General features: G+C 32.5%; 1 non-coding gene across 1 annotated transcript; it reads left to right on the forward strand.

Annotated features, from left to right (window-relative positions):
- Positions 1–1,515: 1,515 nt before the first annotated feature.
- On the forward strand, positions 1,516–1,604 carry LOC127739973 (small nucleolar RNA R16). The gene has a single exon (XR_008000714.1). It is a non-coding gene; the product is annotated as a small nucleolar RNA R16 (small nucleolar RNA).
- The last annotated feature ends 14,549 nt before the right edge of the window (positions 1,605–16,153 follow it).

Below are 16,153 nucleotides of genomic sequence, written 5' to 3' on the forward strand. Positions count from 1 at the left end.
AAATTAATTATTAGGTAAAAATTAAACTCTTTCACATGAAAATAATAACTAAAATACTTGTTATTTTAATTTTTTTTATCTAAGGCTATGACCTTTTTGTAAAAGTAGTTTGATTGTATAAATTTTTTTTGTCATAATCTGTAATGTTAAGAGAAAATTGATGTAGTTTTAAAAGGTTTATATTCATTTAATATTATTATGGACAAAAATATTAGTAATATCATAAACGAAATTACGTGTGAGTGTAGCTTGATTGTTTATACTTGGTTCTAGGGGTGTACATGGATCAGGTGAAGTCAGGTTCATTTTGACCCGAACCTGGCCCTAAACAATGACCGAATCTATTTTTTTTGAGACTTTTATTCGACCTTAGATATGGTGAAATCACACTACTTTCGAATCACACTAAAACCAGGTCTAAACGGGTGAAGTCTGAGTTTTAATAAACTTTATATCAAAAAATTACGATGCACTTATTTATAAACGAGAAAAAAATATTTGTTACCATGAAGTTGATATCCATATTTGAACTTGAATTTGTCCATAAATTCTAATTTCACATTTTTTTTATTTATTCTTTAATTCATCAAGTGTGAATAAAAATTTAAACAACAAACTTATAAAATTATAATTAATATAATATAATATTAGAATTAGTTTAAAACTAAAATATATCTACCTTTTTTAATTTTCTTAAGATGTACATGATTGGATAAAGCCAGATTCATCTTGATCTGAATTCGGTTCTAAATAATGACCAAATATATTTTTGACACTTTTATTCAATCTTAAATCGGATAAAATCACACAAAACTAATTTTCAAAATATTCAAATCTAAATCAGATTTTTGAGCCGGACCGAATCATGGTACTTACAGATTTTGTGCATGAGAAAGGTACTCCGTGACCAACCAGTGGTCCTCAAGGAGATGATTGCATTCCACAGTAGATCTTTTTAGAACAAAAAAGAGTATAGTAAAAAAGAAAGCTTAACTACAAGTAGTTGAAAAAAAATATTATTTACATTTCAATATATCGAATTATCTTAAAAAGTTAAAATAAAATTGTTAAACTTTTTTTTTTTTTTTTTTGGTTTTAAAATTGTTAAACTTTTAAAATGTTTCTCTTTTAAAATGTGTCTTAAGCATGCTTTAGCTATTTTATGGTTTTTTTGGTAACCTGGATTCAGTTGATTGACATATCACATATGTGCCAATCTTAAATCTCAAGCCTATTGAATTCTGAAACCATTGCCTAATCCAGAATCCTCGGCCCAAACCATATTAGGAGACATTGTGGACCATTCTAAAATTGAAGAATGGAAGTCTCTTTTAAAAGGAAAGCTTATCGACCAAAAACAAATAAAAATGAAGGAAAGCTTGGGCCCTAGTGGTTCTATAAATATGAGTGATTGCAGCTGCCCACAGTCATCAATTAGGGTTCAATAGATCTCTCATCTCTCTAGTTTTTCACACTTTCTTTTGTTGTAGCCTCTATTCTCTGTAAATCAGTTATTCTGGCAAATGAGGAAGATAATCTTATCCTACACACCGAATTTTAGTTAGTGTGTGGACTACAAACTCCGCTTATTATCTGATGCCATATATCGATCTTATTAATTCGTTATTTACTTCTTTTATGTTATTGTTAATTCTGCCATGATGAGTTTGCTATATACGTCTGCAAATACGAGATCTCTCGATGACTGGGTATGCTCTCTCTGAGCAGAATATACATACCTTCGTTTCCTCCCTCCATTTTATTTTCATCAATATTCACTTTTTATTTTATTTTACTTTTAATTTATCCCCTTAATCTAGCTTTTCGCTGATTAATTAATTTAAATGATTTTAATTGTTAATTACTCAATTGATTAATAATATAAATAACTATTTTTGTTTTACACAGAATATCATAAGGATTACCAAAGAACTTGGTCAAACAAGTGATGGTTCTGGAAATGGTAGTGCTGTAGCTGAAGCAGCTTAGATAATACATTTTTTTTTCTGAGCAATGTTAGGGTCAGCAATTTTTGTGATTCAGTAATTTTTGTGATTGTTAGCCATCGACTAGACATCAATGATGATTTGATGGTGTGAGAAAACAAGGTCTAAATTCTAAACAAAATACAAAAACTGCGATCTCGCTAGGTCTAAATTCTAAACAAAATACAAAAACTGCGATCTCGCTTGCATTTGTATTTATGTCGCTCCCTTGCCGGTTAAGCCTGCTTAAGGGAACATATTAACATAAAAAAAATTGAATCAACCGGGCAAAAATAAAAATATAAGAATAAAAAACTAGACATTTTTGAGAGACAAAAAGTTTATATAAATTGGTTTTATTCATGTATTTTTTTTCATTCAAAAAAAAAGTAAACATTTTTTATTATCGTATTACACTAAACTAATTTTTATCACTTTTATTCTCTTTTGCTTTATGTAAATTATTACAAGATTTTTCCCCTGCAGCGACCTCATAGCAAAAGATTATACATATTAAATTATGCCATCCTACTAAAATTATTGCTCGTAAGTCGCAATACACTAACTCTTAAAATTTTGCATCACGTAACAATTTAACAAAAAACAAACTAACAAATAGAGTTTTGATATTTTTAGTTTAATTTTTAGGATGTAAAATGATACCAAACTTAAAATTCAAGTGAATTACAAAAATAATTATAGGAAAAGAAGAAAGTTGGTGATGTACTCTCAGGTCATTGAAATTTAAAGTAATGGAAGAAGAATTGAAAAGAAGTGAAAAGAGAGAATAATTGATTAAAAGAACCACCACAGAGTATTGAGTAATTATGTCTAACAAACTAACCAACTTGACAGCTATACAAAAAACAAACTCTATTATGTTACATCCCCTTGCAAGCTGGTATTACATGGTTTGTGCAAATCAAGTAATCCCAGCTTGGAAAGCAAATGAGAGAATGGTCCTGGAGGAAGGGATTTAGTGAATAGATGCCTAAGATTAGAAACTCATTCTTTGAACTTGTTTCGAGCCACATGACAATCAACCTCAACATGCTTGGTTCTTTCATGAAAGACAGGATTTGAAGTAATATAGATAGCAGATTTATTATCACAGAAGATATCAACCAGAAGAGGAGGAAGAATGTTGAATTCCTTTAGTAGTTTGAGTAACCAAACGAGTTCACAAGTGCCATTAGCAAGGGCGCGATATTCTGCTTCTGAGGACGACCTTGAAACTGTAGCCTGCTTCTTACTCTTCCGAGAAATAAGAGTTTGGTCAAGGAAGAAACAATAACCACTGATGGATTTTCGGGTGTCTTTACAAGCCCCCCAATCAGAATCAGTGTAACCAGATAGTGTGAAAGAATTGTTGACAGAGAAAAATAAGCCAGTTGCTGGTGATTGTTTTAGATACCGGATGATCCTATAGGCAGCCTTCAAGTGGGCATCAGTTGGTGAATCCATGAACTGAGATAGGCATCCAAGAGTAGCTGAGATCTGGGCTTCGTGCTACCTCCATCCCAATAAAGAACTTAAGAAGGCCAAGGTCTTTAATTTTGAACTTATCATCCAAAAACATTTTGACAGCTTGAATTTCACTCAAATCATCTCCAGCTAACACAAGATCATCAACATAAACAAGAATAGCTGTGAAAGTTGTACCTGTGGATTTGGTAAAAAGCGAATGATCATTTTCAGATGGAGTAAACCCCAGATCAGCAAGTGCAGCAGACAACTTGATGTTCCATTGGCGACTAGCTTGTTTCAAACCGTACAAAGATTTTGTCAACTTGCAGACTAAGTTTGGATCGGAACACTGCAACCCCTTTGGAAGTTTCATATAAACGTCCTCATGTAGGTCTCCATGGAGAAAAGCTGTATTCACATCAAGTTGATGAAGATGCCAATTCTTTGCTGCTGCAACGGTAAGAAGAACACGCACAGTGCTCATTTTCACAACGGGACTAAAGGTGTCAATGTAATCGACTCCAGGAATTTGAGTGAAACCTTGGGCAACAAGACGTGCCTTATGCCTCTCGATAGTGCCATCTGGGTTGAATTTTGTGCGAAAAATCCACTTACAACCAACTGCATTCTTTCCAGGAGGAAGAGAAGTGATGATCCAGGTTTTGTTTTGCTCAAGAGCAGTGAGTTCTGCCTCAATAGCCTTCCTCCAACAATCATGCATAACAGCCTCAGAATAGTGTTTGGGGTCCGAGTTATTTATGAGAGAAAAAGTGAAGGCCTGGTGCTTGGGAGTAAACAATGAATATGACAAATGGTGAGAAAGGGGATACTTACATGTTGAAGGTAATTGGGCTGCATGGATTGGATCTCTATGCGATGAAATATGGAAACAATGAAAATCTTTAAGATAAGAGGGTGTTTTTCTTTCTCGTTCAGACCTTCTCAAAACTGGTGCAGCAGATTGTGACTCAATATGAATGGATGAATGTTCCAATGGTGCCAATGCAGATGCTGATTCTAAGGTGGCGGGTGATGCAGAATCTGTTATATCATGAAGAGATGCCATAGGTGATGTAGAAGTGGCAGATAAATCAGGTGTAGTGTGTATGGTGTGAGGTGCAATTATGCCATGAGTATGCTCATATGAAGAAGTATGTGCAGAGTTATTATAAAAGAATGCAAAAGGGTCAAAATTGGATGATTCAATTGAAGGCTGATCTATAGAAAAATCAGTGCTTGGTATTTGTTTGAATGGAAAATAGTGTTCATAAAATTCAGTGTTTCTTGATATAAAAATTTCTTTGGATTTTAAATCAAACAAAATGGACCCTTTTGTTCCTGATTGATAACCAAGAAAAACACATTTTCTAGCTCTAGGATCTAATTTTCTTCTATTAGTACTCAAAGTGGTAGCAAAAACAAGACAACCAAACACCTTGAGATGAGTCAAATCTGGTTTATTCTTGAAAAGTGCCTCATAAGGCGTTTGATGATTCAAGAAGGTGCTTGGTAGTCTATTTATTAAATGTACTGAATGTTGCATAGCATAGTGCCAAAAACATTTTGGCACATTAGAATGAAACAAAAGTGCTCTTGCAATATTCAGTATATGTTGATGCTTCCTCTCAACAATTCCATTTTGTTGAGGAGTTTCAACACAAGATGTTTGATGTAATATTCCTTTTGAGTTATAGAAGGAGTTCATTTTAAATTCCATCCCATTATCTGTTCTAATTTGTTTCACAACTTTATGAAATTGAGTTTGCACCATTTGAACAAAATTTTCTACTAACACTCTAGTTTCGGATTTTAGTTTCATGCAATAAATCCAAGTAAAACTCATTTTATCTTCTACAATTGTAAGAAAATATTTATGGCCAGCAGTAGATAAAAGTGAGAGTGGTCCCCAAATATCTATATGTAACAAATCAAAAATATATTCTGATTGCGTATTACTAATGGGAAAAGACAATTTCTTTTGTCTAGCCAAGTGGCAAGAATCACAAACATGAGATGATGAAATGCATTCAATAAATGAAAATGTATTTTTCATGATTGACATTCTTTTGGATGGTAAATGACCTAGTCTAGCATGCCATAGAATTCCTAAATCTTGCTGCACTGTGACATTTACAGAATGTGTGTTAACTTCTGGTGTAGTTAGTTTCCAAGGTTGAGCATCCATCACATAAAGATCACCAATGACTTTAGCTTGCCCAATCATCTTCAATGATGGGAGTACCTGTATCTCACAAAAAGAATCAGTAAATTTTAATTCACAATGTAATGACTTTGTGAGTTTAGACACTGAAATCAAATTATATTTAAAGTGAGGTATGAATAAAACATTGGTAAGAATCAAATGTTTAGAGAGTTGCACAGTGCCACAAATGTTTGTTGTAGTGGTAGAACCATCAGGTAGATTTACCAAAACTGGTCTCATATAATGAAAAGTTTTGAAAGACTCTTGAATATAGGATGCATGATCAGTAGCTCCACTGTCAAGTATCCAAGAAGTTTTAGTAAAATTTGATGATACACTCAAGCAATGCCTACCTTTTGGTTGAGTAAGGGTGGCCGAAGAAGTAATGTGGTTTACACTATTTGAAGTTGGCATGCGTGGTTGTTGAAGGAGTACTAGTAAGGTTTCCTTCTGATCTGGAGTCAACACAAGTACTGTATCATCGCTCTTTTTATCCTGGTTAGAATCAGCAATCTCAGCACTAGAATTCTCAACTATCTCGTTAGTGCTAAGTTGATTCGCTACTCGCTGCTTTTGGTGAGTAGGAAAGCCATTTTTCTTATAGCATGTCTCTGCTAAATGACCAATTCGATTACAGTAGTTACAAAACTTTGAAGTGTAGCCTCGACTATAAGATTTTTTATTTCCTCCTCTGCCTGAATTTCGTCCACGACCTCTGCCTCTTCTAGAAAATGAACCGCCTCCAGTTGAGTTTTGCACCGCTAAAGAGTTAGTCACTATGTTGCTATTTGACGGGTCACAATTCAATTCTTGCTCTTGTTGGGTTAACATAGATAGTGCTGTGTTGATTTCAGGTAATGGCTTCATTAGCATGATTTGTGATTTAACATTTGAATATTGCTCATTCAATCCTTTTAAGAATTTGACAACATATTCCTCAGAAGCATAGTCTCGAACAATTCGTAATCCACATGAACATCCATTAACACAAGCAACACAACTAGGAATAGCACGTAAATTTTCTAATTCTTCCCAAATAGCTTTCAACATAGCAAAGTAAGAGGTAACAGTAAGATCACCTTGTTTGAGTGCATAAAATTCTTCTTTTAACGCACCAACTCGAAAGACATCTCCCTGTGAGTAACGACGTTTTAAATCATTCCACAAGTCTGGAGCTGAGCTAATCCACATCACGCTCTTAGCGATTTCAGGGCTGAGAGAGAGGTTGATCCAGGAGAGGAGAAAATTGTTACACCTATCCCATGCTTCAAAATTAGGATCACCTTCACCTGGTTTTAGAATGGATCCATCGAGGAATTTCACCTTGTTCTTCAATCTGAGTGCTCTCCACATATCATGCGACCACTGATAATAATTTTGAGGTGTCAACTTAAGCGGAATTAGAGCCAAACCAGGACTTTCTCCTGGATGAAGAAAAAATAAGGGCTAATCGGATCAGAAATTGCAGAAGAGGAACTAGATCTGCCAAGATGTGCCTGGACCTGAGAGAATTGACGCATGAAAGCCGTGAAATTCTCAAAATCTGCAGCGGAATTTGATGAAGGGCTTGCATTCGGATTAGCTAAATTATCTGCTGTCAAGTTGGATCTTCTCGCTCTAATACCATGTAAAATGATACCAAGCTTAAAATTCAAGTGAATTACAAAAATAATTATAAGAAAAGAAGAAGGTTGGTGATGTACTCTCAGGTCATTGAAATTTAAAGTAATGGAAGAAGAATTGAAAAGAAGTGAAAAGAGAGAATAATTGATTAAAAGAACCACCACAGAGTACTGAGTACCAATTACAATATATATAGCAAAAGGGAAAATAAATTACTAACTAATACTGCTATAATTATGTCTAACAAACTAACCAACTTGACAGCTATACAAAAAACAAACTCTATTATGTTACATAGGATGTGAGATATTTAAATTTATTTTATGGATTTATTTGTTCTCATGTATTTTAATATAAGAGGTGATTTTGTATTTTTAATTTGTTAAGAATTTATTTTCCTTTGAGTTAAAAAGTTAGGAATATATATTTTTTTAATGACAAATAATAAAAGTTGTTTATGACAAATTCAATAATAAGAATATTTTTTATTAATTTAGTTTAGAGTAAAATATATTTTTTATTTCTAACCTTTGTAATTTTATTCAAAAATATTGTTATAATGTTTCCTATTTATATCAAAATTATTTTTTGATGTTAATTTCATATAAAATATTAAGGATAAAATTAAATACATTCAAGAATAATTTTGAACCAAATCTAAAATATTAGGAACAAAATTGAATGAGATTAAATGTTAAAGATATTTTTAAGAAAATTGCAAAGATTAGAAAAAAAAATAAAAAACATTTGCCCTTCAATTTAATATTATAAATGTATGTAAATCTCTTTATATTGATTCATTCGTAAGTGTATTAAAATTAATTTTTTTCTTTATTTTATTTGAATAAAAATTCGAGAGAAAATAAGAAAATAACTAACACATGATTTTAAAATTTTATTGAACATTAGAAATAAAATTGAATAAAATTAAATATTAAAAATATTTTAAAAAAATCACAAACGTTAAGAATAAAAAAAATATTTTTTCTTTAATTTAATACTATCAATGTATGTAAAATGCTTAGTGTAAAATGCTTATACTAATTTATATCGTGAGCGTATTAAAACTAAATTCTTTCTTTATTTTATGTAAATAAAAATTCTAAAGTAAATAAGAAAATAACTAACAAGTGCTTTTAAAATTCTATTGAAAATATAAAAAGCTTAACATTTCAAATAAAATTCTCTCTTGTTCTTTTATTATTTATCCAAAATATACATATTATTTAAACTTAAAAGATAATAAATAACTATTATTTCTAAAATGATGGCGTAGTTTGGAAGCAGTGGACAAAATTGTGAAAGATGATTGATGAATGAATTGATTATTTTTCTTAACTGTTTTAGAAACTCAAATATTGCAGACATAAGTTAGTAAGATGACAATCCTCTAAGATTAGAAATAGTAAAAAAGTTAGGGAATAATTAGATAAAAGACTCTCAATCATGAAAGAATAACCGAATGTGCATGAGAAAGAAGAGATAAAACGGATGAAAGATCAGTTAATTGAAACTTGTACAATGGTGGAATGGTTTTGGAAGGAAAAGTCGAGAGGGATCTGGCTGAGATGGGAGAACCAAAATACAAGTTTATTTCATTCCAAGTATCAAGCAAGGAATAAAATCTGGAAACTAACATATGAAAAAAGACAATGGTATACTACTCCTGAGACTATTGGGGTTAGAGCCCATAGATATTTTGAGAGTCTATTCTCAATAGAAAACCTTATTGATGGCATTAGAAGGTATATAAGGGATGATCTCAATAGTTACAAACAGAAAATTAATAGATCGATTACTGACGAAGAGATTCAAAAGGCAATGTTCTTCAATCTTGAGGTAAACCTAAGAAATAATGGTTTCACTTTCACAGTAAAGTTCTATCAGTTCTATTTGAGTGTCATCAAAGAAGATGTATGCAAAGCTACCAAGAATTTTTTCGGAGCAAATAAAATTCTCAAATATTTCAATCATACACAAATTTGTTTAATTCCAAAAGTGAAAAATACTATGGCAATGACGCAGATTAGACCTATTAAATTTAAGCACGATTGTCTATAAAATTATCCCTAAAATTTGTGTTCGTAGAATGCAACCTCATAAATAGAATTATTAGTGATAGTTAGAGTGTATTTATCCATGGTAGACCGATTAGTGACAATATTCTGGTAGCGCATGACTGCATTTATTTTTTTGAAGAATAAAAGCTATAGGAATAATAATTTAGCATTGAAACTTTACATAAGCAAGGCATATAGCTAGTCGGGTGGAATAGAGTTTTGTTTGGTTTGTTATTGAGAAATTGGGGTTTTGTGCTAGATGGATAGAGTGAATGAAGAAGTATGTGTCTACTATCTCTTATTATGTCACTGTGAAAGGTTCACTTTTTATTTTTTTCAAGCCAACTAAAAGACTCCATCAACGATATCCCTCTCCCATACTTTTTCTTAATCTGTGCAGGAAATCTTTTCTATTTGCTCCATAAGGGAGAAATGAATAATCTTTTCCAAAGGATTTGGATGAATAGTAAATATCCATCCATCAATTACCTTATATTTGTCGATGACTCTATACTATTTTGCAAGGTAAACCAGCAAAGGTGCAACAACTTACTACTTATTCTGGACCTATACATTAGCCTTAGTGGATAACTAGTTAATGTGAATAAATCGGTCATATTTTTCAGTAAAAATACTTCGCATCAAATAAGGGTGAAGTTGGCTTTTCTACTTGGAATTTTAAATGTGGGTATTTTGGATTGTCTTCTATGGTTAACATATCAAAGAATGAGACGTTTGCTTATGTGAAAGACAAGGTCATAAAAAAAAACTCAACCATTAGAAGACAAATCTCCTGTCAGTTAATGAAAGAGAAATACTGATCAAGGTGGTTGGCACTGCTATTCCTATATACACTCTTCATTGATTTAAACTGCTTGAATCTCTACATGATAAGCTACATAGAATGATAAAGAATTTTTGGTGGTGTCAAAAGAGGAGTGAAATAAAGATGCACTGATTAGAGTAGAGAGAAGTTTGTAGTCTGCCTAGGTCTCGAAGATCTAAAGGCCTAAATTTGGCGATGTTAGTAAAGCAAGGATGGAGATTATTAACCAAGCCTCATTCTCTATTCTGCAACATTTTTAAAAATAAATACATGGCAAATTTTCTTGTAAGGATGAAAGATAATGGAAAAAGGTGTGAAATGGAAAATCTCAAAACAGGGTCAATGAAATTTTAAGATGATCCATGATTTAGTAATGAATCTTCCTTTAGAGTTACAATGAATAAAAACAATAACCAAAATTTTTTATAAAGGCAACTGATGGATAAAACGAGTTCATGGAACTTAAGGAAAATAAATAAAAACTATAGCTAAGATATTGCAACAAAAATCTACCAAACAGAGATTGAAGGAGTAAAAAACTTATTAGTATGGATTCACAATAGCTCTGGAGTGTACTCTATGAAAACTGGCTAGAAAGTTGTTTATCAATTCTTCAACCCCTCTATTGAACTCCTACATGAACGATTCAAGGGAAAAGTGATATTGAAAGCAATTTGAAAGCTTATCTGCCAACTAAAAATAAAAGTCTTCATATAAAAATTGATCCACAATGGAATAGCAGTAAAGTAGACGATCCATGAACACATACCTCAAGCTTACTGTAACACCCTCACTATCAAAATGTCACGCTTCCGGCTGCGCCACTTTGATAGCAAGAAGTATTACGACGACTTCATATACTTAATAATATAATAGGAGCCTTTGACTCGAAACCGTACCAATAATTTCTTTGAAAACTGAAAAAAAAAACTACTTTATCTTGAAAACAAACAAGCATATACCAATATACATAACTTATTACTCAAGTAAATTATACATATTATATACATACAACTCATACAACTCCTATCCCTCTTACAAAATTATAATATTAATGGCGAGGGAAGAATAATAATAACTAAACTAATACATCCATATCGCATAAGCTAAACTCAACAACTCTTCATAAACTTCTTCGTCTGTTTCCTGAAAAGAGAAGTCTATAAGGGGGTGAGAACCTAGCCACATGGTCTCATCACGAATTTCCAGAATTTGTTATAAGAAGATATTTAATAGGAAAACTGTTTTTTAAACTCAGTGATTAAGTATCCAGAATTTCCAAAACTCAGTTTTTCTTATAAAAGAAAATTAAAAGTTTTCTAACAGTATGAATAATCAATCTGTTCCAAACATAGGTTCATTAAGTCTATGCTGAACTAGCTTGATTTTTCATACTTTAATAAATCTCAATCAGAAGCCAATCATGCCATCAACCAACACTAAAATCAATTCAACACCAAAACATAATCTCAAAGTATCACACCAGAACAAACATAGAAAAAATAGACATAGAAAACATAGGTATAGATAGCAGTTACATCAAATAGTTTAGATAGTAGTTAAAGACAGTTAAGCAGTTAGGCAAAGCAAAACAAATTCAAAACCAAACAAAGCATACAAATGCATATGATGAATGCCTATTCTATAGCTGATGATATCATCTGTCGGTTATATAGCCGACCCGACACATCTGGTAGCTAACCATGGACTGAAACACCCATTGCGGAGCAAGTGAGTTTGAGCTACAACCCCCTTGCTACTATCCGCTTAACCTAGAGCCAGTGGAATAACTACTACTGCGGTTACTACCCAGGCGGGTGTTTAAGAGCTCAACCTGGAGCAAGTGGGACAAACCACAACCCTTGCTACTGCCCACGCATCACAATTACTGACATGAAGCAAGCGGGACAAACCACCATCCTTGCCACTACCCAGGTATCTCAAGCATTGACCTGGAGCAAGCGGGACGAACCACAATCCTTGCTACTTCCTAAGTATCTCAATCAAATACAATTTTATTTTCACATTCATTCGCATTGTCATTAAATTATTCAAAAATCATACTCAAAAATCAACCTTCATTCTCATACTCATTCTCATCATACCTCTTATTATTTTCTTCAATAATTCAGATTCAAAATATAACTGATTCATTTCTAAATAAATCAAATTCCAAAGCGTAACCCAAATAACTGCAAAAATCAAATTATAAAATCCTTAAAAATCTAAATCTTTCTAAATGACCATTTTAAACGAAATCTCTAATTTTATAAAAATTTGGGCAGCATCTCCTCTAAAATTCGGACTATGCCACCCTTACGGGTCCCATCAAAACCACATTTCTAACCGTTCCCAACTAGCTTCAAATATCAAAACCTTTCCAAACTCAAACCGAATTCCAATTTTGAATCTTTTCTAAAATCAAACATTTCCAAAATTAAACTAAATTCCAACATTAAACCTCTTCAAATAATTTAAGGAAAACCAATTCAACAATGACCGACTTAACAAACCAAAACAGCGAATTAGAATAGCCAGCTTCCTCAACAATTCAAATAAATTAATCAAATAAATAATCACAGCCATCCGAACAGTTCAATTCAATTCATAAGGCTCATGTAATTATAAATATATATATATATATTTTTCCTATTATTATTGACTTATAACAACTCTTGAAAGTAAAATAAATTCAAGAAAACGTCCTTATCTCAACTCGTTAAAACTCACAAAACCCAAAACACGTCCAAAAATCCTTTTTTTCTCGGCCCGCAACAATAACAGTCACCACCATAGCTCCATTCCACTCTCATGGCAACAACAACGACTTAAATTTCGACATGCAATATCTGAGATTCAACCCTATGACATTTACGTCGCCAGAACTTCAGCAACATATAATGAAATATTAATTAAAAGGTTTTTCGAAGCAGAGACACTTACTGTACCATTAGCGGTGGCCTTTGCTGGTGACAGCCTAGACGGTGGTAGAACCACCTCGCAATGCCTTCTCTCTCTTCTCACACGTTCTCTCTCTCTCTCTCTCTCTCTCTCTCTGCACGTCGGCTCCTCCTCGGGGTGGCTCCAAGACAGCTCGCAGCGGTGATGCGACGGAAACAGCTCCATGGAGGTTCAGCTACGATGGCGATGCATGTAGCGTGAGTTCTTCTCCCTTGGCGCATCCCTGGTTCGCGTCTCTTCCCTTCAACGGTGACGGCGTAGCTGACGATGATGGCTTTATGGACGGCGACTTGGCAGCGGTGGCGGCGGAGCTTCGACAATGGCAAGGCAGTGGTTTAGATGGTAGCTGGGTAGCAGTTGGGTGGCGAGTTCGGTGGCAGTTTGGGGGTGAATGGCGGCTATTAGGGTTAAATTAGGGTTAAGATTTCAATTTGGAAATTTTTGGTAGTTTAGGTAATTTTTAATAAGATTAGGAGTAATAGAATAATTAAAAACTAATTTTGATCCAACACTAATATTTATAAAAATACTATTTAATTATCAACTTACAAGTTTATTTTCAAATAAATACTCTAATTTAATAATTAGAGATAATCAAATTAATTTTAAATACTCTAATATAAAATAAAGTTAAAATTTTAATTATTTAAATTAAATCATATAAAATCGTCTTTATTTTTTTCGATTATTAAAGCTTTCAAAATTAATAATAAGAAAGTACTCAATTAATATAAAAATTTTCTGAAAATATGTTCTCGAATAAATAAAATAAATCATTGAATAACAATATTTAGTTTCTGAAAATTCGGGGTCTTACACTTACTCGAGTAACACGTGTTGCTCTACCACACCAGAATTTGCTCTTCACACTATTGTATTATGTCTGGAATCATAAGTTGTCTGGAATAACTTATCAGTGTCCAACTTAATACCTAGGAATCAACTTCTTGAGCCATGGCGATGGTGGATTGAACTTGTGAATACGGTCATTAGAGGATGGGACTCCAAGACGAAGATAACTTAAATTGATTACCTCCTATGGAGGATCTAGTTAGACATAAATTTCTTGGTGTACGAAGGAAAAAAGAAAGCTCTTGAAAAAATTATGACCTACACTATTGTTTTTGCAATGGAATTTACAAGAACAAAGAACCATCTCTCTCTCATATATTACTTGTTATTTCTTTTGAGAATTTTCCTATTTTTTATACTTTCCAGTTGTTATGCTTGAACCTGACTTATGTAAGGTTGTAATTGTCATTTTATTAATAAAATTTAAAAATGTCTTTGATAAAAAATTAAACTACTATTATTTTTCTCAATACATGAGTAAAATAAAAGAAAAATTTAATACCTATTTGCAGATATTAGTGGAGTTAAGTTCTCGAAAATAGTGTTAATCTAATTGGTTTGTGTTTCTCGAATATTTGGTCGTGACTAACATAAAATAGATCTTGAAATTAAATAAAAATAGAAAAGAAAAAAATAGGTCTCCGAGCCTTTTAAATTTTTGACAAACACGTTTCTAATAAAGATTTAAATACAATAACGCTCTTAACTTTTACAAACGAAAGACAAATTTGTCCTTCTGTCCATTGCCTCTCATGAATTAAACAAAATTCACTAACGTGGCTATAACATTATCCAGCTAACCGTTATGGTGCCAATGTGGAAGGGGACAAAAATTTTTAGGACAGAAAGGTCCTTCATGATAAAACTAAATAGTGTTGTTTACAAGCTATATTTTGGAGATTTCCTACTAAAAGCATTTTGAGTGAGGTATATTACAAGAGATTGCACTAACCTCTTCACTAAAATCAGAGAGTTCTTGCTTCCAAAAGGAATTTGAAGCGTCATCGAGGATTATAGAGTAGGAGGAATAAAGGTTGTTTGATTTAACAGTTTAGTTAACAAGTAAGGTAACCAAATCATGAATTATTGTGTTCTGTGTTTTTTAGAGTTTTGTGTAGTGTAGGATTTAATGCATGCAAATGCCATGCAAATTGATCTCATGTTATAGGATTTTTGTTGAGAAAAATTATTGTGTTTCTAATTTAAAGGTTTTTTGTATTTTCAAGTTTGTTGTTTGATTTTATTTTTGTTAAAAGAATTTCAAATAATTAAAATTTTTATGATTTCTGTTTTTTACCATGAAAAATTTTTTGTGAGAAATAGTGAGGAAAAACTTGTTTATATGAATGTATAAGTAGAAAAAAATTTCTAGAGATGAATATAGACCTGATCAACTTTGGTTAAGCTATTTCATGGTTTAAGATATCTTGAAATAAAACAATATATTAGTTTGATAATACGACCGGTGATATTGAGTTTGGACTTCATAGTTTAACAGAGGATATTGAGATACATGATTTATGTGACAACTTGACGAGAAATCCAAAAACTACATTTGTGCTTATTATCTCGTCAATCAACCTGAGTATGTAGATGAAGCAGGAGTTGGGAAAGTAGGAACTGAGAATATATATACTAGTAAGAAAGGTAATGGGATTGTACAAAGTGAGAATATTAAGATTATAGACCTAAATGATATTTGTGATTATCTGATGACATTATTCTTTGATGATAGCTATGAGAGCACAAAGGATGAATCTTGCAAGCCTCCACCTCTGGAGTATGATGGTGATAGTAATGATAGGGAGAGTAGTGGAGAAAAGAAGTGTGACGACAAGAAGAAAAAGATGGTTTTACATGGAATCCAATAATTTAACTTAAGCATATTCCATCTAGATAGTTCCTAGGAAAAAATATTGTACTAGGATTGGTTATATCAACCTAAATCATTCTGTTAAGCAAGAGGTTGATTTTTGGCAAAAGGTCCATAACAAAAAAGAGGACTTAGTGGAGGACTTGATACAAGGGGACAAGGTTAGGAAGACAACCCGTGTAACATGTAGCAAGTATAGCGAGAAGGGTCACAACTATAAGACGTGTAAGGGAGCATCATCTAATCCTAACTAGAAGCCTAAGACACAAAAACCAAAGGACACCAGAGCAACTAGTCGAGTAC

Source organism: Arachis duranensis, chromosome 6 (assembly GCF_000817695.3).
Source record: "Arachis duranensis cultivar V14167 chromosome 6, aradu.V14167.gnm2.J7QH, whole genome shotgun sequence".
In the NCBI taxonomy this organism is placed as follows: domain Eukaryota; kingdom Viridiplantae; phylum Streptophyta; class Magnoliopsida; order Fabales; family Fabaceae; genus Arachis; species Arachis duranensis.